The sequence below is a fragment of the Arachis ipaensis genome, chromosome B6 (genome assembly GCF_059453495.1).
Source record: "Arachis ipaensis isolate K30076 ecotype BB chromosome B6, ASM5945349v1, whole genome shotgun sequence".
NCBI classification, from domain to species: Eukaryota; Viridiplantae; Streptophyta; class Magnoliopsida; order Fabales; family Fabaceae; genus Arachis; species Arachis ipaensis.
The window spans coordinates 113,312,035-113,336,462 of NC_142441.1; the positions used below are offsets into that span (position 1 = coordinate 113,312,035).

Sequence of the window (24,428 nt, forward strand, 5' to 3'; positions counted from 1 at the left end):
TTCAAGCCTTTTTTAGATCACTTTGTGATTGTCTTTATTGATGACATTCTAGTATATTCCAAGAGTGAGGAAGAACATGAACATCATCTAAGAGTTATTTTGCAAACTCTAAGAAATCACAAATTGTATGCAAAATTTTCTAAGTGTGAGTTTTGGTTGGACCAAGTAGCATTCTTAGATCATGTTGTATCAAAGGATGGAATCAAAGTGGATCCAAAGAAAGTGGAAGCCGTCCAACAGTGGCCAAGACCTACATCAGTAAAAGAGATCTGTACCTTTTTAGGGTTCGCAAGCTACTACAGATGTTTTGTCAAAGATTTCTCAAAGATATCAGCTACTTTGACCAAGCTGACTCAGAAGAATGTAAAATTTCAGTGGACTGATGAATGTGAACAAAGCTTTCAAAAGCTTAAGAAGTGTTTGACTACTGCCCCAGTTCTAGTTTTACCTTCAGGATCCGGAGGATATTCGGTATATTGTGATGCATCTCGGGTCAGACTTCGATGTGTTCTTATGCAGCATGGTAGAGTCATCGCCTATGCATCTAGACAACTTAAGAAGCACGAGCAGAATTACCCAACTCATGATTTAGAAATGGCAGTAGTGATTTTTGCCTTAAAGATCTAGAGACACTATCTTTATGGTGAAATATGTGAGGTTTATACAGATCACAAGAGTTTAAAGTACATCTTTCAACAAAAAGATCTTAACCTCAAACAACGTAGATGGATGGAGTTGCTTAAGGATTATGATTGTACCATCTTATACCATCCAGGTAAGGCTAATGTAGTTGCTGATGCATTGAGTAGAAAATCTATGTGTAGTTTGAGTCACATTGCTCTATCAAGGAGACCTTTAGTGCAAGAGATTCACAAGTTGGAATCTGAGGGCGTATACTTTAAGCTCGAAGAGTTAGGACCACTCTTAGCTTATGTACGATCTCAGTCCTCTCTAATAGAACAAATCAAGTCTGCGCAAGGTGATGATCCAAAGTTGAGAAAGCTAATGGAAGATATTCACAATAGAAAGAACTCAGATTTTTCTCTTGATCAAGATGTTTTACGTTGTGGTAACCGTTTATGTGTGCCAAATAATAATGACTTAAAGAAAGCTATTATGGAGTAGGCTCACAATTCTAAATACACCATTCATCCGGGCACTAATAGGATGTACCAAGATTTGAAGCAATTGTTTTGGTGGGAAGGCATGAAGAAAGATGTAAGTACTTTTGTTTCTCATTGTTTGACTTATCAACAAGTTAAAGCTGAACATCAAAGGCCTGCAGGGTTGCTACAACATATTGAGATACCTGAATGGAAATGGGAGAGAATTACCATGGACTATGTGATAGGTTTACCTCATAGTTTTAAGGGCTACGATTCAGTTTGGGTGATAGTAGATAGAATGACGAAGTCAGCTCACTTTCTTCCTGTGAAAACTACTTATACCGCTACCTAATTATGCTAAGCTTTATGTTAATGAAATATTCAAGCTTCATGGAGCCCTAGTGTCCATTATCTCAGATCGTGGGCCACAATTTAACTCTTATTTTTGGAAATCCTTTCAGAATGCACTTGGAACAAGAGTAGAACTTAGTACAGCCTTCCATCCACAGATAGACGAACAATTTGAGAGAACAATTCAAATTTTGGAAGATTTGTTGAGATGTTGTGTTTTGGATTTTGGTGGGAATTGGGATAGCTATCTACCTTTGATTGAGTTTTCTTATAATAATAGTTATCAAGCCAGTATCCAAATGGAACCATTTGAAGCTCTTTATGGAAGGCGATGTAGATCACCAGTCAGATGGTTTGAATTTGGTGAAACCAAACTGTTGGGACCCGATTTGGTACAAGATACGATTGAAAAAGTTCGCTTGATCAAGGCCCAAAGTAGACAGAAGGCCTATGCTAATCATAGGAGACGTAACTTAGAATTCTCGGTGGGTGATCAAGTTTTTCTCCGAGTGTCACCTATATGAAGGGTGTGATGAGGTTTGGCAAAAAGGGTAAGCTTAGTCCTCACTATATTGGTCCTTTTGAGATCTTCGAACGAATAGGCGTAGTAGCGTATCGCTTGGCACTAACACCTGAATTGTCTATGATTCATCGAGTATTTCATGTGTCCATGTTATGTAAATATCTTCATGATCCATCTCATGTATTTACACCCCAATCAATGGAACTGAAAGAGAATTTATCATTTGAAGAAGAACCTATTGCTATAATTGATCAACAAGTAAGGAAGTTACGTTCTAAAGAAATAGTCTCGGTAAAAGTAGTCTAGAAGATCCATTCTGAGAAAGAAGCAACCTGGGAACCTGAGAATATAATGCACGACAAATATCCGTATTTGTTCAAAACTTAAGGTATTTTTTATGTTTGAAAATCGGGGACCGAATTTTTTTAAGATGGGGAGATTGTAGGGCCTAATAAAAAAAAGAAGATGGGCCAAGCCCATCACTTTTCACTCTTTCCCTTCTGCTTCAACGGCACACACGAAAGTAATACACACACATATTTTTGTTGCATCACTTCAGAATCTTCACCGCTAATGCTTCGTCCCTCCCTCATGTCACTTCATCAATAATTCTTTCCTCCTTCATATCACTTTTTCAACAATAATTCCATACCTTTTTATTTCAATTAATTTCACTACTCCTCTTCTATTCCAACTCTATTATACCCTATCAAGTGTGCTTTCTTATGTTGGCTTTTATTCCAAAACTCCATTGAAGTAGTCTAAACTTGAAGAAGAGGAAAATCACCTTTAATTCAAGCATTACCAATTATTAAGACATTAAGGTGATTCTTTAGCTTGATAATTATCTATATCTTTAATTTTTGTCATGTTTATAATTATGGGTATTAATAAATCCAAAAATTTAGAGTTAGGGTAAGATAGAATTTGGGATTATTTGGTATATTGGTTTTATTATATCAATTGATATTAAGATTAACTTAATAGAGTTATTATTGTTATGTTTGTGGTATTAGATACTCAAAGGAACCACTCTCCTTGCTTGTTGGAACCTGTGGAGTAGAAATTCCTCTCTTGAATTTTAGTCTGTGAGTAAACTTTGTATCTATAGTTAAATTTTAGCATCGTATCATTTTTATAACTATTGAAAATAATTTTATAATTTATTATTTAATTATTTACTAACTTATTTGTTAATATGATGTTTATGTTAAATATTTTACAAAAAAAATCTCACTTGAGACGTGATATTTTACGTTGAAATGAATGAAGTGGTTATTTAAGAAATTAAACTATAATGTAAATATTATCTTGTATATACAATTTGAAAGTAAATTTAGTATTGAATTTGGATAAAGTTATTACATGAATTATTACTATTGAATTGATGATGTATTTATTGATTTGTTCACAACCTTTAGCTTGATCAAAATTTGTATGCCAAAATATTTTGGAAGGTTCTATGACAGAAACTACAGCTAGCGGCAGTAAGCGCTAGACTTGGTGCACCTTGTCAGTATATAATTGCATTTTTCAGGACCATATGAGATGAAATGGTTCCTATTTGTTTCATGTCCACAAAACTAGTGGAACATGTCTGTTTCAGAACTCACACGAAGGAAAATAACCTAAGTGTAATTTCTTTCTGTTATTTTAACTTTTTTGAATTAGATAACCTTCCGCCTATATTGTTATAAATAAAGAAGTTTGAATGTTTGATATTTATAATTAATTATCATTGTGTTTGAGTATAATTTTGTCACTATTATTAAGGTGGATTTATTTTAACTGAGAGTTTACTAATTATACAACTGTCTCTTGTGGGGCTATAGATGCTCTGCTTACTCACTGAGTTGCAAAACTCACTCTATTGTTCTTTCATTTTTTACAGATATGGGCATCGATTCTAATCTAACTTCATCAGTTCTGTTCTAGTTTTGTTTGTGTTGGTGAGCCCTTTACTGTTTAAGGGCTTGATGTTTTGTGTAAATAGTTTTAGAACTCGTTAGACTTGTTAAACTGCTCCATGTGACACAGGCAGGATCAGACTTTAGTGACTTGAGTCTGTTGCTTTGTAAATATTATAGTAGATGAAGCTAATAGACTATGTTTTGTTGTAAATACTAAAGTCAAATTTTATATAAATATGCTGAGTATGTTGTAAATATGAGGTTGAGAATGTGTTGCCTTTTAGTATAATCGAAAATTCTATTTGTTCTGTTTTCTATAATATCGATTTCTGAGGCTTGCTTGGGAAGATTTTCCTAAGCGCCAGTCACAGTTAGAGTGGGTCGTGACAAATGGTCTTCAAATATATGAACATTGAATAAATTGTTTGATCAATTGCAACTTTACATAGTTTCATTTTCATATTTTCAGTTTCCCATATATTGATTCAAATACCGTGCATCATGTGAAATTGGGTGTTACTAAACAATTTTTCTTTATTTATTTGTGTCAAAGTTTGGAGTATGTAACTCAGAGAAAGTTGAAATGAAAGGGAAGATGTACCACAAAGTTCTTTCTGATAATCTTCAAGCACTGCCATCATATCTTGCCAGCATGATCATGAGAAGTGCTTGCTATCTTTGGGGAAATGCCACACACTTGGTGCATTTTATAACTATTGGTTTAATCTTTAGTTGTGTTTATTTTAGATGTTAGAGCAAATCTTATTTGTTATTATAAAGAAGTTTAGAACTAAATTGATATTTTATATTGTTTTTGTTTATCAATATAAATAATGGATTGTTTTAATATTGCGTCCTTTTTTCTTGAAACGTTATAATCATGCAAAAATAACGTATTCATCAATTTGTATATATAAAATTTTGTTTTATTAGCTATGGCAGTTTTCGTCATGTATTAAAAATATATAGATATTATTTGAAGTATAATTTTTAATATATTAAAACTGTTCAATTAGCCACGACTAAATAATAATAAAAGTTACAAATTTTCGAAAAAAAAATAATTCCATGTTAACCACGGCAAAGACACTCAAATGCTTGTTTGCTTTTCTTCCTTGTTGACTCATCATTCACTACACTATGAATTCTTTTAGTTGCTGCGTTTTTCTTCTTCAATTGTTTGTCTTCACACTTCGTACTCCGCCATTTTTGTTCCCTGTTTTTTCTCCAATTTTTTTTTGGGAATTCCCTTTTCTATTTTTACTTTGTTAAAGTATGGGTGCTACGAAGAGGAACAAATCAAATGAAATTAGAAATCAGACCTATTTTAGTCTAATTTATATATATAGTCTTAACATGAGAATTGAAATCTCATTAAAATTGAAATCATCAAATCAGTGCTATTTTTTTATACCAAAACATGAAATAGAATTCAGAGAATTCTATTCCAAGGTTAATCAATGCAAAAACATATTACTCTAAAGAATGGTAGGAAATTAAAAAAAAAAATTCTACGTAAGGATTAAAAAATATCAATTTATATCACAAACATCTAAAGAATAGAAATAACATTAATATATGCAAACAAATAAAAAAATAAAAAAAATATTTTTTATAAACAAATTAATTGTATAAAATAAAACATAATTAACAAGACATAATATTTGTATGACATGGTTGTTGAAATAATAAATGAAAATGACATTATTTTATCATAAAAATTGAATTTTTTAAACTAAAATATATATATAACATGATATCTTCTTTGAGGATGATAAATTGATTTTCTAGTAAAATTACCCTACTTTTCATACTTTTCTTTCATGCTATTTTTTTTTTCTCTTTTGTCAATACTTTTTTTTGGTGACTAAACAAGGAAAGAAACAAAGCAAAAATTATTCTAAATCCGAGCGGATGATTCGTTGGAGATCAACACCAGGCTCAGACCAAATAACATTATTAGAGTTACTTTTGGCACCATATTTAGCCATCCAATCCGCAGCTCTATTTGCTTCTCGGGACACCCATTCAACGTGAACAAGCCAAGGACGAGATAAAAGCTCCTGAATCTTGTGAACCAAATCTGTTACTTCAGATGGATACCCACTTGTAAGCTCATGCATGATGGGCAGAATGTCAAGGATCTCTGTTTCACATATAATATCCCTCAAACCGCAATCCCAAGCTAAAACCAGCCCCCTCCAAGCAGCAAATAATTCACATCTGATTATAGACCAAGGGGGAATGCTTCCAGAGCAGCCCGAGATCCAATCTCCCTTAGAATCTCTAATAATACACCCAAATCCCGCTAAATTTGAATCCATATACAAGCTTGCATCACAATTAACTTTAAAACTATTGCCTACCGGTGGTTCCCAACACAGGCAATTTCGGAGAAACCTAAAGGCATTGCTTCGATTCCTGTAAACCTGTAAGTCCTTGGCGGTAATTCTGGCCAAGGCAACAACCTTATGGCCTGTCCAAGGGTTGTCAGTGTTGAATATGTCATTGCACCTATGTCTCCATACCCACCAAAGCCCTGCACCAAAGGACGCCTCATTGTTAGCCAAGGCCTTCCGAAACCACTCTTCAAGAGCAGTACTAGCCGTCGAGTCCAGGATACTAGGATCCAATATATACCAGATTGCCTTTGATCGTTCACAGTCTCTAAGGCAATGCTCCATAGTCTCCTGCGCCTTGTTACATCTCTTACACATATCTGAAGAAGCTAAATGCCGCTTGAATCGAAAGGTCTCAGTTGGTAGAGCATCATGTAAGCTAAGCCACATAGTAAATTTGAACTTCTCTGGAATGTTTGTGTTCCACAACCAGTTCCAATTACTGTTGGCATTCCAATTTAATGTTTTCTTTAATAACCATCTGTAACCCTCCCTTGCACTATACTTTTTTGTTGCTGCAGGCCACCACTCCCACTGTGGCTCCAACTCAGTCCAACTAGGATATCTCAGACCACAAATAAACTGCTTAATCTCATGCGGAATAGGCGTGGTAAGACTATCAACCTCCCAAGACACCCCTTTCCACAAGTCAGCCACCATGAAATCTGATTCAGAAATATGTACATAAGGAACAAGGTTGCAAAGCTTACCAAAAGGAGTCCACTCATCATACCAAACTGATTTGTGGACATCTCCAATATTCCAATGAAGCCCTTCCTTGAGATGCTCATAGGCACTAACAATGTTCTTCCAGGTAGCCGATGAAGAATTTCTACTGTTTCCGTTCATACCAGATTGATTCCTGAGATATTTATGCTTCAAAACCTGCACCCATAACTTCTCACTATTATTTAGACAATCCCATACCAACTTTCCCAGAAGCGCCATGTTAGCACAAGAAGTATCCCTAATACCCAATCCTCCTGCCTTTTTAGGAGTTATGGCGACCTCCCACCTGACCAGAGGTAGCCCTTTTCCAGTCGCTTGGCCTTTCCACAAGAATTGTCTCATCAAGGAATCAATTTTATTACATGCATACTTCGGGAGAAGAGAAATTTGCATTTCATAAACTGGGATAGAGGCCATAACCGATTTAACAAGACAAAGCCTCCCTGCCTTATTCAGTAGGCGTCCTTTCCAACTGGAGAGCTTTCTCGAAATTTTTTCAATAATCTCCTGAGCCGTCTTCCTGGAAGCTCTGGCATGACCGATGTTAATTCCCAGGTATTTACCCAAATCATTGCAGAACCGGATGTTAGAGACCCTTGAGAGAACCTCTTTTCTCCTCTCTGACACCCTCTTGGAACACTGGGCCTTTGACTTATGAAGATTTACCTTTAAACCTGACGCTCTAGAAAACAAGTCCAAACAATGCATGACCTCTATTACTTGAGCTTTTGATGCCTTACAGAAAAGCAAAAGATCATCTGCAAACATCAAATGAGAGAGTCGTGGTCCATTCCTAGAAACTGCAACTGGGTTCCACAAACCTTGGGAAACTCTATGAGAGATAAAGCAGGCAAGCATTTCCATACAGAGTACAAATAGATAAGGAGTCATAGGATCTCCTTGCCTCAACCCTCTCTTCGGATTGAAATTTTGGAGCCTATTCCCATTCCACAAAACTGCCAACAAAGAGGAAGTCACACAATTCAATATAAGATTAATGGTAGCCTTTGGAAACCCAAATCGGACCAAAGTAGCTTCCAGAAAACGCCAGTCTACCCTGTCATAAGCTTTTTCCAAATCAATCTTGAATGTCATGGTCCCTTTTCGAGACTTGGTGTTCCTCATGAAGTGCATAATCTCTTGAGCAATGATAATATTCTCTGTGGTTCCTCTTCCTGGAATGAACCCTCCTTGCAAAGGACCAATGATCTCCGACAGAAAAGGTCTGAACCTGTTAACTAGAACCTTTGTGACAATTTTATAAATTACATTACATAAGCTAATAGGCCGAAACTCCCGTAAGGAAGAGGGAACTTCCACTTTAGGAATTAGAACAATGAGAGTATCGAAAATAGCCGCATTCAAGGGCTCACCCTCAAAGGCTCGCTTGACCAGTCTACACACATCGTTGCTAAGAGAGTCCCAGAACTCTTTGTAGAAAATTGCTTGAAATCCATCTGGCCCTGGGGCTTTAAATGAACTCATGGTCATCACAGCTCTTTTAACCTCTTCAGACGTCACCGGTTCCACTAACTTTTGACAAGCCTCAGTACTAAGAGACGGGCAAGGAAAAGGCCCCATGGCGTCCAGGTCAATATCCTCCCTTGTAGAAAAGAGCTTTTGAAAGAAAGAATTTGCCGCCATTTCTAGAGTCGTAGTCTCCATGGCCCAAGACCCATCCTCCAAAAATAACCCATGAATTTTGTTCCTCTTTCTCCTGATAACTGTTTGCAGATGAAAGAATTTTGTATTTCTGTCTCCACATCTCACCCATTGTTCTCTAGATTTTTGATACCACAACAACTCTTCCTGAAGAAGGACAGCATTCAGTTCCTGATGCAAAACTTGCTCTTTGATCCTAAGCTGTTGATCCTCCCAACTTTCCAGAGTAATTTGAACGTCATTCAAAAGCCTCTCCAACTCCCTTTTCTTGACAAAAATATTGCCAAAAACCTTTTTATTGAAGCTAGTTGCATCTTTTTGAACCTCCAACAAACATTTGACTACATCCGGAGCTCCTCTATTCCAAGCTGTATCAACAACATTCCTAAAAAGAGGATGAGTCATCCACGCAGCCTGGAATCTGAACGGACGATGGCCCTTGGTAGCCCTCTTTGCCATCTTGCACCTAGTGAATAATGGGCAATGATCAGAGTGAAGGCGCGCCAGCACCTCAGTATAAACCTCCGGAAACATTAGTCGCCAGTCCTGGTTGATGACTGCTCTATCAAGCTTCTTGGCCACCTGCACCCCACCTTTCACCTTCCTGTACCAAGTGAATCTTCTCCCAATAGCCCCCATATCAAATAGCCCACAATCCTCCAATGTTTCTGCAAATTGTTCTGCTCTGGCAAGTCTAAATTGCCCCTCTCTAACTTCACTCTGCAACAAAACATCATTAAAGTCCCCTAACACAATCCAAGGTCCGTGGATCATATTAGCAATCCTTGTCAAGTCACCCCACAGTTCTTTACGCCGATGTATATGCGGATTAGCATACACCGCACTGCAGTAACTAGATGTATTGCCCATAGTGATTTCAAAACTGATACATTGATCAACTACATCCAATACTCTCACAGAAATATTTGAATTAGAACATAGAACCCAGATACCCCCACTATGACCATTAGCCTCAACGATACCAACACCATGGTAACCTAGATTATTCCAAAAAGATTTCATCCTCTCGAAAGCAATATGGGTTTCAAACAGAATGAAAAAAGTAGGATGAAATTTATTCGCTAACTCCTTACTATGAACCCGGGCCAATTTATTAGAGGCACCTCTAATATTCCAAAATAGAAAGCTTAAATCTAAATAATCCATAAAACAATTTGTATTGTAAAAAGGACCAACCTCAGCTGAAGTCCCTAACGAGATGATGAAGATCCACCATCATATCCCCCTGAGCCTTGCTTGTCCTTGTTCGGTTGTTGCCCGGTTTGTCTGTGTCCCTCCACTGACAACCCTTCCAATTTGCCGATTTGCTGCTTGCTGGTGTTGCCAAGGCAGTCCGGAGTCGACGGCGAATTCTGCAAAGAAGAAGGGCGCAACCTCTTGTGTCTGTTTTTGATAATGGCAGTGAAAGTCGGCACCGCAACAGAGACAGATTTGCCCTTCACCCCTTGCTGTTTGGAAGATGCCATGCGTGCCTTAGATCCGCTAACCGACCCGGTCTTCACCCCTGATTCGGCTCCTCTCATACGTAGCCCAAAGTCACGGTTCTGGTCCAATTTCTGATTTGAGCGCACCGGCATTTTATCTTTAGATGTTTGTTGGGCTTTGTTTGATTGACTCAGTTTTCCTCTCCTTTTACCGCTGACTTTGGTCCAGCCAGCCTCATTTTCCAAATGTTGGGACCCCACTTCCTTCCCATGCAACGTATCATCTAATTCCTCCCCAATTTCTGCAACTATCACTGACTCTTTGGGATTGCATCCAAATTCAAAAATTTTCTCTTTTGAAGCTTCCTGTGGCTGCACCACCCGGGCTGCCGTCTCGGTCACTGATGTTTCCTTTCGATCCACCCTTTCCGAATCTATTGGGGTCATTTTGCAGTCAGTTGCTGGATGCCCGAAACAATTGCACTTGTCACAAATAAGGTGTAAGCATTCATACTCCACCTTATATTCAAACTCATCGACAATCACACTCCGGACCACCAGCAAACCAAGATTAATTTGCACGCAAGCCCGAGCAAATTTTCCCCTTTTCGCCAACTTAGTAGCCAGATCCACCTTGACTGGTCTTCCCACAGCAGAAGCGATTCTCATCATGGCTTTATCCTGATAGTACCATATGCTCAAACCAGAGATTCGAACCCAAACCATAGTCTCCCCGAAAGTGTCCTCACAAGGTTTAAAATCCGGTGTCCATGGCTTGACCGCAATATAGTGACCGAAGATCATCCATGGCCCCCCCTAGTAAAACCTTCTCTCGATCGTCCATGCGATCAAATTTAACGAGGAAGTACCCAAAACCCACATCCAAGATTTCATATCCACCTGTGATCCTCCGTACTCCTTTCAATTTGTGAAATATGGCCGTGTAACAACAGTTTTTTCCAAGAACCTTAATCACAATTGCTTCCTTGTATGGTTCAGAAAGGATGTTCCTAGCCTCTTCGGAGAAGCAAACTCTTGGAGGCATAGGATCTCCTTGTTTTTCAGTGACCACTGCCATGGAATCCTCATCTAGAGCTTCAGCCCGATTTATCCCTGTGGCTACCGTAGAACCAATAACCTTGTCACGGAACGAAATCTTGGAAGTCACCCTGGAACTAAGGTCGCCCTTACTTGATCCCTCCTTCACACCTGATGCAAACCCTCCCACACTCTCCCCCTTATCTCTTTCGATGGCATGGCCATCTTCTTCACCGTGTTTCACCCTCAAACGTTCTCTCCCGCTCTCTCCTTCTCTCATTCTCTCTACGGAATGATATGAAATTGTTCATTCTTTTGTCAATACTTTGATACTTTTCTAACTTTACTGATTATTAGCTCATCCGCCCGCTACTTACTCTTTTTCATGTAGAAACTATATATTTTTCGTCACCTTCCAATAGTTTGTCCTCTATTCGCATTTTGTCACATTTCATATATATATATATATATATCAATTGATTGAATACATAAAAAATTTTAATCACGTATAAAATATTTATTATTTTATTATATGTAGCTGACCTACCTAATGGACAAGACTTTGTTGTTGTTATTTATTATTTTGTTATGAAAATTTTTATTATATTCTAATATATAAGTGATCATTTTATGGAGAAATTCACTAAATAATACACGCGCGCACACAAATTTATTTGCTAATTTTTAATATTTATAAATCATTTTTATTATTAACATGTTTATATTTTTATTAACGTGTTTATTAAAGGAAATTATATTTAAACATCTTTTCCCCCTCTGAAGTCTTAACATTCTACCGTACCCTTTGTGTCACAATCGTCAAAGAACACAAGAATTCTCTCTTAACCCCTTATCAAGAACTTCGTTCTAAAACTCTCAACTAGATTTTACCACTTTCCATTTCAAAATCGTCAAGAACACTTTTAGTCCTTTTCCAGAACATGTGGTTATCAAAGAAGATGAGCTCTACCCATGATTTATTAACAAAGATTCTTATTAACGTGTCTCCTGAATTGTTTCTACCTTTCAAACTTGTCAACAAGAAATGGAATTAACTAATCAGCTTATCAACAGTGAGGAATTCGGGAAGGCTCATGCAAAGTTTAACACTACCCCGAAAACACATACCTTGCTGCTTCTTGCTCATCAAATAGAAGTACCATCACCTCAAGTTGTCCAAATCTTCCCTAGCTCCACATTATGCAGAAGATCAATTAATTTTGGATTTCTCATGCAAGAACCTGGAGAATCTGCGATCAAGGAAAGTAATGGGTTTTTCATGCTTTATGAAAAAAAAAAAATAAAGGTATAAAGATTTATAATCCCTATACCAATGACTCAAGATTTATTCACTTGCCTGGTTTTATCAAAAATTTCAACGATCATAGAAAATTATATCATCTTTCCCATGAGCCTGTTTCACATCCTGGAAAAATTAGAATTCTTCTCCTCTTATCTACTTAATATACTAAAATTTGGTTTTCTCCCGACTAATAAAAATGAGGTGTCGATTTCTCGTGACTCCGTTTTTCCTCCAAAATAAATGCACTTTCTCTATTCTAAATTATTTTATAAAAAATATTTTTATTATAATTATATTATAATTAATATTTAATGAATAATACATAATTATACTAATTTAGAAACATATCTTCATTATAATTATATCAAATCAATATTTAATACATTATTAAACTACTTATCAATTATCAATTAAAAATACTTTTAATAATAATAATAATAATAATAATAATAATAATAATAATAATATATGATAATGATATAATAATAGCACAGATCGTGATAATCATGATAAGAATATTTGATTCTAATCATAAAATGATCAAATCTTATGATATTAATTACGCATGTTGATTTTAAATATTTTTAGTCATTTTAATTATATTAATTTTAAAACTATTGATATAATTCTAATTCTTATTTATTATCCAATAATAATAATAATAATAATAATAATAATAATAATAATAATAATAATAATAATAATAATTTACTTAATATACTAAAATTGGATTTTCCCCCAACTAATAGAAGTGAGGTGTTGATTCTTCATGAATCTATTTTTTTGCCAAAATGAATGCACTATTTTCTCTTCTAAGTTTATTTTATAAAAATATCTTTATTATAATTATACTATAATTAGCATTTAATTAATAATACATAATTATACTAATTTAGGAAAATATATTTACTATATATAGTTATATAAAATTAATATTTAATACATTATTAATCTACTTATCAATTATCAATCGAAAATATTTTTAATCATTTTAATTATATGATAATGGCACCGGTTATTAATAACCAATTTATATTTCTCTAAATAAATTTATTTTAAAAAATATCTTTATTATAATTATATTACAATATTACAATTAATATTTAATGAATAATGTATAAATATACTAATTTAAGAAAATATCTTTATTGTCTATCTATTTTATTCTATTCTATTCTATTATATAAAAATCGAATTTTTGCACTTAATGATGGAACTGATGTGGCACGTTCTTAAGGTGTTTTCTAATATATTTCATTTAATTCGTTAAAGCAAATGAATTATATTTAATTAATTATATCAATTAATTAATTTAATTAAACATTCAAATCCCACCATTTATTATAATTTATATGAATTGATTAATTATAATTAATTATATCAATTAATTAATTTGATTAATTATATTAATTATTTGATTTGATTGGAGTAAATATCAAATTATTTAATAAATAATAAATATGAATAACGAAATATATGAATTAATTTAATTAATTTATTTTTCTCAATACCATCTATTTATACAAGATCAAATGTTTTTTACTCATTCACTCTCTTTTCTCTCTCCCTCTCTCCCTCCCTCACTTCCTCTCTCTCATGTTTTAGGGTACAATTTTTATAATTTATTTAATTTTTGTTTCTTTTATCTTTATTTATCTCCCTCTCTCCCTCCCTCCTCCTCTCTCTCTCATGTTTAAAGCACAATTTTTGTAATTTATTTAATTTCTTTTATCTTTATTTATCTCCATCCCTCCCTCTCTCCCTCTCTCTCATGTTTAAGGTACAATTTTTGTAATTTATTTAATTTTTTTATCTTTATTTATATATTTTATTTTATCAATTCTAATATAGTTATTAATGATTTTTGTTAATCTACTTTTTTTTTCTAAATTTATGATTTAAAATAACAATTGTAAATATTAATAATTAAACAAATTATTATATTATAGTTATTTACGTTTTATTCACAAAATTAAAAATATATTATTTATTTTTTATTTAATAGTTTTTTTTATTTATACTACCAGTATATATTGATCGATTAGTCAATAATTTTTTTATTCGTATGATATATTTATTTATTTTGTTTAAATAATTTTAAATCTTTCTTTATTCAAGTATACATATATATTAAGTCATATATATTAATTATTTTTTTATTTTTTTATTATAAATATTTTTTTAGCCTACAATCATTCAATAATTTTGTTATTCCATTAATACCATTATACGCATAATAATATTCATAAATCATACTAATTTCCGTATTTATTTATATGTATATATATCAATTGTTTAGTTAATATTTTTTATTTTTAGAATATATTTATTTTGTTAAATAATTCTAAATATATATATATATATATATATATTAATTGTATGTAAATATATTTAAATCGCATATATTAATTATTTTCTGATCATAATTAATTTTATTTTGAGCCTACAATTATTCGATAATTTTTTTATCCTTTATTATTAATATCACCATAGGTGTAATTTTCATAAATTATAACAATTTTTTTATTTATCTATACATATATAATAATTTTGTTTAATAATTTTAAATATTTGTTTATTTATATATATTATACATATAAAATTTAAGTTACATATATTAATTATTTTTTTGTTATAATTTTTTATAGATATATGATTATTTTTTATTCTACAATCGAGTAATAAGATTAAAATAATTTTATCTATTCTAATGATAATTATAATTCAATCTGATAAGAATCCACGAACAATATCAAGATGAATGCATGTTTTTCTTCCAAAAAATTATAATTCAATCTTATTAATAATCAATTTTTATTAATAATAATACCAATTATTAATAATCAATTTATATTTTTTAAATAAATTTATTTTAAAAAAAATATTTTTATTATAATTATATTACAATATTATAATTAATATTCAATGAATAATGTATAAATATACTAATTTAAGAAAATATCTTTATTATCTATCTATTCTATTCTATTTTATTATATAAAAATTAAATTTTTGCACTTAATGATGGAACTGATGTGGCACACTCTTGAGATGTTTTCTGATCTATTTCATTTAATTCGTTAAAGCAAATCAATTATATATAATTAATTATATCAACTAATTAATTTGATTAAACATTCAAATCTCACAATTTATTATAATTTATATGAATTGATTAATTATAATTAATTATATCAATTAATTAATTTTTCTAATTATATTAATTATTTGATTTGATTGGAGTAAATATCAAATTATTTAATAAATAATAAATATGATAACGAAATATATGAACTAATTTAATTAATTTATTTTTCTCAATACTATCTATTTATACAAGATCAAATATTTTTTACTCATTTACTATCTTTTTTCTCTCCCTCTCTCCGTCCCTCCCTCCCTCCCTCTCTCTTTCATGTTTAGGGTACAATTTTTATAATTTATTTAATTTTTGTTTCTTTTATTTTTATTTATCTCCCTCTCTCTCATGTTTAAGGTACCATTTTTGTAATTTATTTAATTTTTTAATTTTTATTTATATATTTTATTTTTTTATATTTTTTTAAATTTTTATTTATTTTAATTTCTTATTATTAGGTGCATACTTTTTTTTTCATTTAGCTTCTGATTAAAAAAGATGTGTTATCTTTATGTTGTTTTTAAATAATCTTACTATAATTTTGTTTTGTAATATTCTATTTTGTCATGTGTATTTCAATTCATATATATATATATATATATATATATAAAATGAGACGTGCATTTTTATATATGTATTTTATTTTATTTTACTTTAACAAAAAATTGAGACATGCATTTTTAATTATTGATAATTGATATCAATTAATTGATTGTATTAATTTGTAAGAAGAATAACGTATAATAAATGTTGTGAAATTAATTATAATAAATTAATAATTAATAAATAAAAAACTAAAAGAAACTTTTTTATTGCTTTTTAATGGCTACACGTTTTTATAATTTCACTTTCTCTTTATCTCTTCTTTTCACATTTATTTCTTTTAATTTATGGAACTAAATGAGTTATACTAATTATTTGTATTAACTAATTAAATACTTTTTAATGGGTTATTATAACTGTGCCTTTAGACCATAGGTATGACGTAATTAAGCTTATGATGTAATTAAAATTATTCATTTTTTCTTCAAAATGAAAGCACTATTCTCTCTTCTAAATTTATTTTAGAAAAATACCTTTATTATAATTATATTACAATATTACAATTATATTATAATTAGCATTTAATGAATAACGCATAATTATAATAATTTAATTAGAAAAATAAAATAAAGTCCAGTAATTTATGTTCCGACTGCACACGTGTGTAGAATAACTTTTAAGAAGGAGTCACGTAGTAAATACGGTCGATGATTGTAAAACTGTATACTGACATTGATATAATATTATTTCAGGTATATATTTTGCAGGTATCAAAGAAAAGTGTTGAGTTATTTTTTGGTAGGTTTAAATTATTTATTATTTATTAGAGAATTTTGTACATTAGAATTCTCTAATAATTTATTATTTATTTTAAACTGATTTTGATATGTTCTTACTTGACAGTAAAATAATATATAAAAATTTGTTAGTGGGTCTAAGTATTACTAGGTTATTTATGGTCACATTGAGAATATATGTTTGATTTATTGAAAAAAGTAGATTATTAAAACCAATTAATAACTATTTTAGAGTTAATACATTTAACACTAGATTAAGAAAAAACAAACAATATATAATATGTTACATTTTATTAATCAAATTATCATAATTCAAATTAATTTTAATAAAATAATTTAAAATTATAATTTCAATCTTATCACGTGCATAGCACGGGTTATTATCCTTGTTACAGTCTAATATCCGGATATGTCTAAAATAAGTTCAACAATTATATACTTATTGAATGAGCCACACTTATATAGATCATTGGATTTTATTAGATGAAAATCAAAGGATAATATAAAATAAGAACATTGATGAACTCTAATAAATACAGAATATCCTAATACATAAATAAATGCTTTAAATGGCAATACTTATATAGACCATTGGATTTTATTAGATGAAAATCAAAGACTAATATAAAATAAGAACATTGATGGACTCTAATAAATACAGAATATCCTAATACATAAATAAATGTTTTAAATGGCAATACTTTAATGCACAATACTTTAAATGGCAACAGAATCTTTTATTCTTAAATAATTAAATATAAAATATATAAATACAAAATATATGAGTATTTTTTATTTATTAAAATTAATTATTATGGAAAAAAATTTTATAATATTAAAAAATTATATTAAAATAATATTTTAAACTGTAACATAAAAATATAAAATAATTAAAATTTTATTTTATATTACTTGAAAAATAATTAGATTATTATATTCAAAATTTATTAACTAACTATTTTTATTAAAGATATTATTATATAATATAATTTTTCATAAAAATATTTTTAAAATATAATTTATTTAAAATATTATATATAATACATGAAAATATTAACTTTTTTCATCTTTTTCAATTTTTTTAGAAAAACAGAATAAATAATATAATTTTAAATACATAACTATCACATTATATATTTAGAAAAAAATATTGTAAAGGACCGTTAGGAAGATTTAATTATTAAAAAGAACCTTTAATACCAAAATTATTAAAAAGGACCAAATTATTTTATAATATTTAAGAAGAAAAACCAAATTTTTTTATAAAGAGACAAATATATTCTTAATTATTTTTTTATTTATTTTTTATAATCTTTATGTTGATAATTTTTATTTTTTCTAAAATTTTAGTAATTTTTATTAATTATTTTTTTATTTTTTTATTTTTGTGATCTTTTTGTTGGAACTACTGGATGAATATTATGAAAAATAACTCATAAACAAAATGAAAGATTAATTTCTTGCTAATTGTCTTTTAATTATATTGAAAAGAAAATTGCAGAAAAATTTGACACAGATTCTATTATCGATAAATTTTATGATAGGAAGAATCGACCACTTCGTTAATAAAAAATACATACATATTTTTGTACTTTAAAATATATTCTCTATCGATATAATTTTGAAATACATTTTACATTATATAATTTTTTGTATAATTTTTTAATATTATATATGTTATTGACCTTCCAGAATAATATTTCTGGATCCGTCCCTGAGATAGTCTCCTATATGAGATACTGGGCCTACGTGAGATACGGACCTACGAGAAGATTCAAGGTGGACTAGACTGAATTCTGTTAATATGGGTTGAATTTGTATATTTATGTAGACATAAAGGATCGTTGGTTCATTTTCTTAGTTCTTCATAAACGGGGAAGGTATTCTATTGAGAAACTCGTTAAGGAGAAGCTCACCGCCTCAATAAAATTGCGGACTTCGTGCCAAGGGACAAACAACCAACTACATCAGTGTATTTTCCAACAGCACCAATAGTAAGTGAACAGCATTAGGGTATATGCAAAATAGATTGTACAAAACCATTTTAGATAACAACTTTATTATAACATTTAATGAAAATGTTCTATAGAGGAGTCAGTTATGCTTAAAGTTTGTTATTCTATAGTAGCCCATAAGCCTTTTCACTCATATTAATCTGATCTTTTAAAAGCCAGGCACCCTTCTTGAGAACTCTCATGAGATATTTCTCAGAGTTGGCATATGCTCCCAAAAATTAAAAAAGAACATTCTAGTCTTCCATTAATTTAGGATTTCAACTTATAAACTTTAGCTCTTTGATATAATGTTTAGGAAACATTTCAAGTGCACTAGGGAGTACCGGTGCACCAGTTGTTTTAACCGTTGATTTCAATTAATATATATTATATATTTTTTTTATAATTCAGATCAACGGTTAAAATAATTGGTGTACCGTATTCCCGGTGCACTTGAAATGCTTCCTAATGTTTATTATGGCTATTTTATTTAGATTTTCCAACCAACTAGACCAAACACTATTCTCGTGTATCTTCCTGCTTATTGGGAGCAAGTTTCCGCCTTATTTTACCAAACAGTATCATGAAATAGAAAACTATTTGGTAAACATTCAAAATACCCATCTTCCAAAAGAGGGCATTCTCAATTAGAAACCAAACTACAAACCTGTGGAATTAGGAAGTACCTTCGTCATCACCAAATAAACTGCGTTTACGCTTCTCCTCAGCAGTTCACCCAACTTTACCACTCCCATCAAACTCCTCACCAGATAATCCAGAGGGCTCCTCCTCGGTATCCCTCTGACCCATTTTCAGCCGTTTGAACTTTTTGCTCTCCTGATGGAAAATTGAAAATTATTGTTGACTTGTATATTATCAAGTAGAGTTAATGATTGGGATTCTTAAATCTTTCTCCTAATTTTCAAGTAAAAAATAATTATATTTTTATTTTTGAAAACATAAAAGGTATAAAAATCCAAAAAGTTTAAAGTTGTTTATTTTTATTTAGAAATTAGGAGGAAAATAAAGATGGTTTAAGATTCCCAATCATTTTTCTATCAACTATAAGCCAATAATTGAAAATATATGCAAGTCATAATCATCCTCATCAAGGACATACTCCACCCTGAACAGTTGGAATAATTCATCAAAATTTAAAAGAATAACATCACATATTTATTAAAATTTCAAGCAAGAAATACAAAAGAGAGTACAGTTATTTTCAAACAAATTTCTTTTTTTTTCTGAAGAGGGGTATACACAAAATAAATAACTTACTTTTTCTTCGGCTTTTTCTTCTTCTGCCGCTCATCATCACTTTCTGGCCTCTCTTCTTCATCTTGCTCATCTTCATCTTCAACATCATCCACTATAAATCCATCATTTTCATATTCATCCTGCCCTTCTGAATTGAGAAGGAAAAGCAGCAGAGTATCAGTAACAATACAAAGCATCATTTAAAGCTTATGAAGGATAATATTAGTCCCATGACTAGTTACAGATAATAAGATACCAACTGAAAGATTAGATTCACATAAGCAAAAAGGAAGCTAGACCAAGTTGGCAACAATCACATTTCTGCCTCCGAGGGATTGATCAAACAGTAAGTTGCAACCATCATTTGAACCTCCCAATCAAAAATTGTAAAAAAGAAAATCCAAAATAAACAAAAACAACATTTTAAAAATGTGAGAATCCCCACCAAAGCATCCAGCAGACCATCTATCAAAGCTCATTTGTCCCCCAAAATGAGTGAAACCCACAGGTATTGCTACTTGCTTGGGTGTCTTAAATAATAACAACAGATATAGAAGACAAAAATATAAAGCCATTCAGAATTCTGTGCTTATTATCCAACTAGATAGAGTAAATGTATTAATTGAGTCTGCTACATGTTAAAATCAACAACATAATTTAGTAGTTTTTCTCTAGTCTTTGTCAAGCATTCAGTTCTGAAGTCTAAGACTGTTGAGATGTGCATAAATAGAGGACTAGAGGCTAATTTTGCAATACAAGAAAATCATACCATTGAAATAAAAGGTCAATAGAACACACATCATGATATAAAATTACTCAAACAAACCTACATTGCTTCATCAGCAGTTATGTTTTGAAAGCGTGGATGGACAATCAGCCTTGGCTTGAAATGCTTCTTTGCAAGCTCCTTTTCTTTCTGACCTTTGTCTTGATCACTCTGCAGAGAGCTTCTGTCTTCGTGGTAGTAAGGATCAAGATCACGGTTGTTTTGAAACCGGTTGCTTCTCATTTCACTCTCTATACAAACAAGGAAGACTTGATACCTATTCTTTTGAATTGACTTGATTTTACACGTGAGTATGTCACCCTCAAGTAACCTATCAGAAAGTTCAACTACGTCTCTCCAGTCATCAGTAGTCTTGTTTCATAAGGATTCCACTCATTTCAGATTCAAGCCCACATATTGCTTTCTGGGCTTGCACTCTGCGAACAGTGGCTTGGACAATTTTACCTTCCGCCAGAGTCTCCTCAGTCTCACCTGAAATTATATATAGAACTCCTCATCCGGGCTTGGTTCTTCATATTGCTTACGCCATTCCTGGAAACCTTGAATCAGTTCTCTTTTTATGTCAGAGAGTTTCTATCTTGTTCAGGCGTTTCTTTCCAGCAGCATATTCCTCGACGTCTAGGTTTTTCAAATAGCTAGGCCGGTCTCTCACATGCTCAATGGCCATCTCAGCATCATCATCATTGTTTGTATCAGCTGTTCCATCCTCCTCATAGACATCTTTAGCCAACTCTATAGCAAGACTATATGATTCTGGATGGATTCTTGTATCATCCAGCAAATCAATAAACTGACTGCTGCTAGCAGCCAACCCACTTCGTCGTACACGCAAAAAAACCAACTGCATTGACAAACACCTTTTTACCAAGTTTATGTTCTGTCAGGAAGTCTTTCCGAGTAAAAATTGCACCAGCTCTCACCAATGGGGAAGGATCTGAGCCCAATCAAAGCAGTAGTACTTACCTAGTTGGGAAGGAAGTTGGTTGGAGGAAATTCGTTGATTTTCATAAAGACGGGGAAGAGATTCATCCCCATACACAATGCTGAGCCCATCCATGATCCATTTCATGCCCAACATCTCGAGGGTTTTCCTCCACCATCTTAAAAATGACCTAATAGAAATAAAGTATACCACATGAGACCTACAATAAAATAATAAATCCCTCATCGACAAGGTCAGCTACATGGAATGAAGTTCCACACAATTCAAAAGGAACTGCCATATACAAATAAAATAAAACAATGAATGGATAATACATGACTTGGACAAAAATATCATATTATAGAGTAAAAGAACCAATAAACATCAGAGAAAGGCAACTGTAAACCAAATTTACTTATCAAATGGTTTTACCCAAGCTCTAACTACAAAAGAATTCAGTCCATGCTTCAATGCAGAAGTATTATAGGGTCACAATGGTTATAATTATGACGTCAAAACATACTTGATTTCTTTATATACAAACAATAGTACAAGACAGCAACAACTATTTCCTACTCAAGGTCAAGTAATGGGACTAGTAACTAGTGCAAGCCCAGCCTAGCATGAATACTTTAGAAGATAAGCATCCACAAACTGCATATGTTGCTTAGGAGAATCGAGTTGCAGGAACAGGTGAAGCATCATAATATAAGGAGAGGTAAAAATTATTGCGTAACAAGAAAACCAAGATGCCAACCTCATTTATATCTTCCTTTAGACGAGTGCAAGACAAATTTACAGCTCCCAAAACAACATGTGGTTGGTGATCTGTCATAAACTTAAGCACACGTTCCTGGTCATTCTTCAGTGTAAAGCACATCTAGCACTTCTCCTGAAGAATCCAACATAACAGAAGTTGTTTGTGGTTTGCCAGGTCCCCAACAACATGCGATAACCCTAGGAGCAGCCTCTTCATCAGAGCTAAGATCATTTTCCTTCTGCTGATAAGGTCCCACAGAAACCTTATTCCACAATGCCTCCCCATACTCCATAAGTAACCAATTCTTTGCCTTGCTTGACAAAACACCTCTTGCCTCCTTTTCCATAGATGGTAAGAGAAACCGAAAAATTGCATCATTCAATATCAGCTTCCTCTGTTCGTTCCACAGCTGAGCAAATCTGCTAACACTATCACTAATATAATACTCATTAAATTGGTCTATTAACTTATTAAGATACTCTTCAGGAAGCTTAATAGTAACTTGGAGAAGTTTCTCCTCCTCTGCCTTCTGTATAAGGAGCCATTGAGCATCCTCAAACTTAGACAATGGCTTCTCGCGCAACCACTTCACACCAGCAAACTGATGGAAAGAATCTATTGTTGTATTTCCATCAGCAGTAGGACAGTAGACACCGCCGCATGATCAAGAGAGTGAGTGCGAACATGCTTCCCAATGCTAGGCTCACAACTTATCTCAACGGCTGCCTGAAACAAAATATCCATTAGAATAAAATCAAAGGTCACTTTTAAGGATAAACCTGAGCAAGGTCAAATATGCATACCATGTGCCTAGCACACTTAGGTACTTCTTGAGGGGTATCATACATGGCATATGTAAAATTTGTAGCCATCTCCTCTCTGGTGTTTCCTTTGGATCCTCCAACTCAAGCTACAATACAGATAAGGGAAAATAGAACCTTAAGTTTAGTGTTAAAACAAATGGCAATATCAAATTTAAGTATACTTACCAGAGCAACAAGTGACATGGGATCTGTCTTCCTGGCTACCAGAGTTTTTACTTCCCTCTGGGTCTTTATTTTTGTTATATGCTCTTCGAATCCTGGAGGAATTGATGGATCAATGAGGGTTATATTGTCTTCCACTTGTTCGGCCCCTCTTCTGTATCCGTTCTCATTCGATTGACTATCATGCTTCTTTGGGCTATTTTGAAGGCCCATTCGAGTTTCCCGAATAATCTCCTCAATATACATATCATTGACTAAACATTTGTGGAATTTCAATTTTGTAATGGGAATGTGCTTTCTACATTTTGTAATTTGTATATCCAAGTCATATCTATCCAACTCCCGATAAGTCATTAATCCATAGTCAAAAATCAAAATGTTCTCCCCCACCCTCATTATTGTTCCTAGGCCCCACATTTACGATTCCCACGTGGTCATGTTCTTCACCCCCACCATCCTTTTGCACTTGGGATTTAACCGCCTCTTCATTACCCGCCGGAACTTTATTCTCCATTGTCAAGCTACCTCCAAGCTTCTTCTTCAGACCATCATATCATACATCGACACCGGAGAATTTGGTTCACGCATATGTCAAACTTGTCACCGTCAACGTCTGAAGTCACAATAGCATGGATTTTAGTCATCCAGTTTGTTAATTACCACCATAAATTTTTCCATATTAAATTCCTCCTGAAACAACCGATTTTTTCACCCCGACCAATGGCTCCCCCCACACAGACGCCACTTTAAGGAAGTTATCCTCATTTTATGCATGCA

The 24,428-nt window shown here is 32.2% G+C and overlaps 1 long non-coding RNA gene and 1 pseudogene across 3 annotated transcripts in view; both read right to left on the reverse strand.

The window, feature by feature from the left end:
- The window catches only part of LOC148562353 (uncharacterized), a 34,004-nt gene extending 14,228 nt beyond the window's left edge, over window positions 1–19,776 (reverse strand). The window contains exons 1-2 of one of the 2 annotated variants that reach the window (XR_015886225.1): window positions 19,626–19,776; window positions 12,292–12,413 (exon numbers count right to left, since the gene is read on the reverse strand). This is a non-coding gene — a long non-coding RNA (uncharacterized LOC148562353). Of the gene's footprint in view, window positions 1–12,291; window positions 12,414–19,606 lie in introns of both variants that reach the window. The other variant, XR_015886224.1, reaches the window with a different exon arrangement.
- Window positions 19,777–21,022: 1,246 nt separating this feature from the next.
- LOC107647112 (transcription elongation factor SPT6 homolog) lies at window positions 21,023–24,165 on the reverse strand (annotated as a pseudogene). The gene is made up of 6 exons (XR_015885922.1): window positions 24,042–24,165; window positions 23,651–23,905; window positions 23,469–23,563; window positions 22,663–23,391; window positions 22,023–22,095; window positions 21,023–21,917 (listed from the first exon to the last, which is right to left on the reverse strand). The product of XR_015885922.1 is annotated as a transcription elongation factor SPT6 homolog (transcript).
- Between the last annotated feature and the right edge of the window lie 263 nt (window positions 24,166–24,428).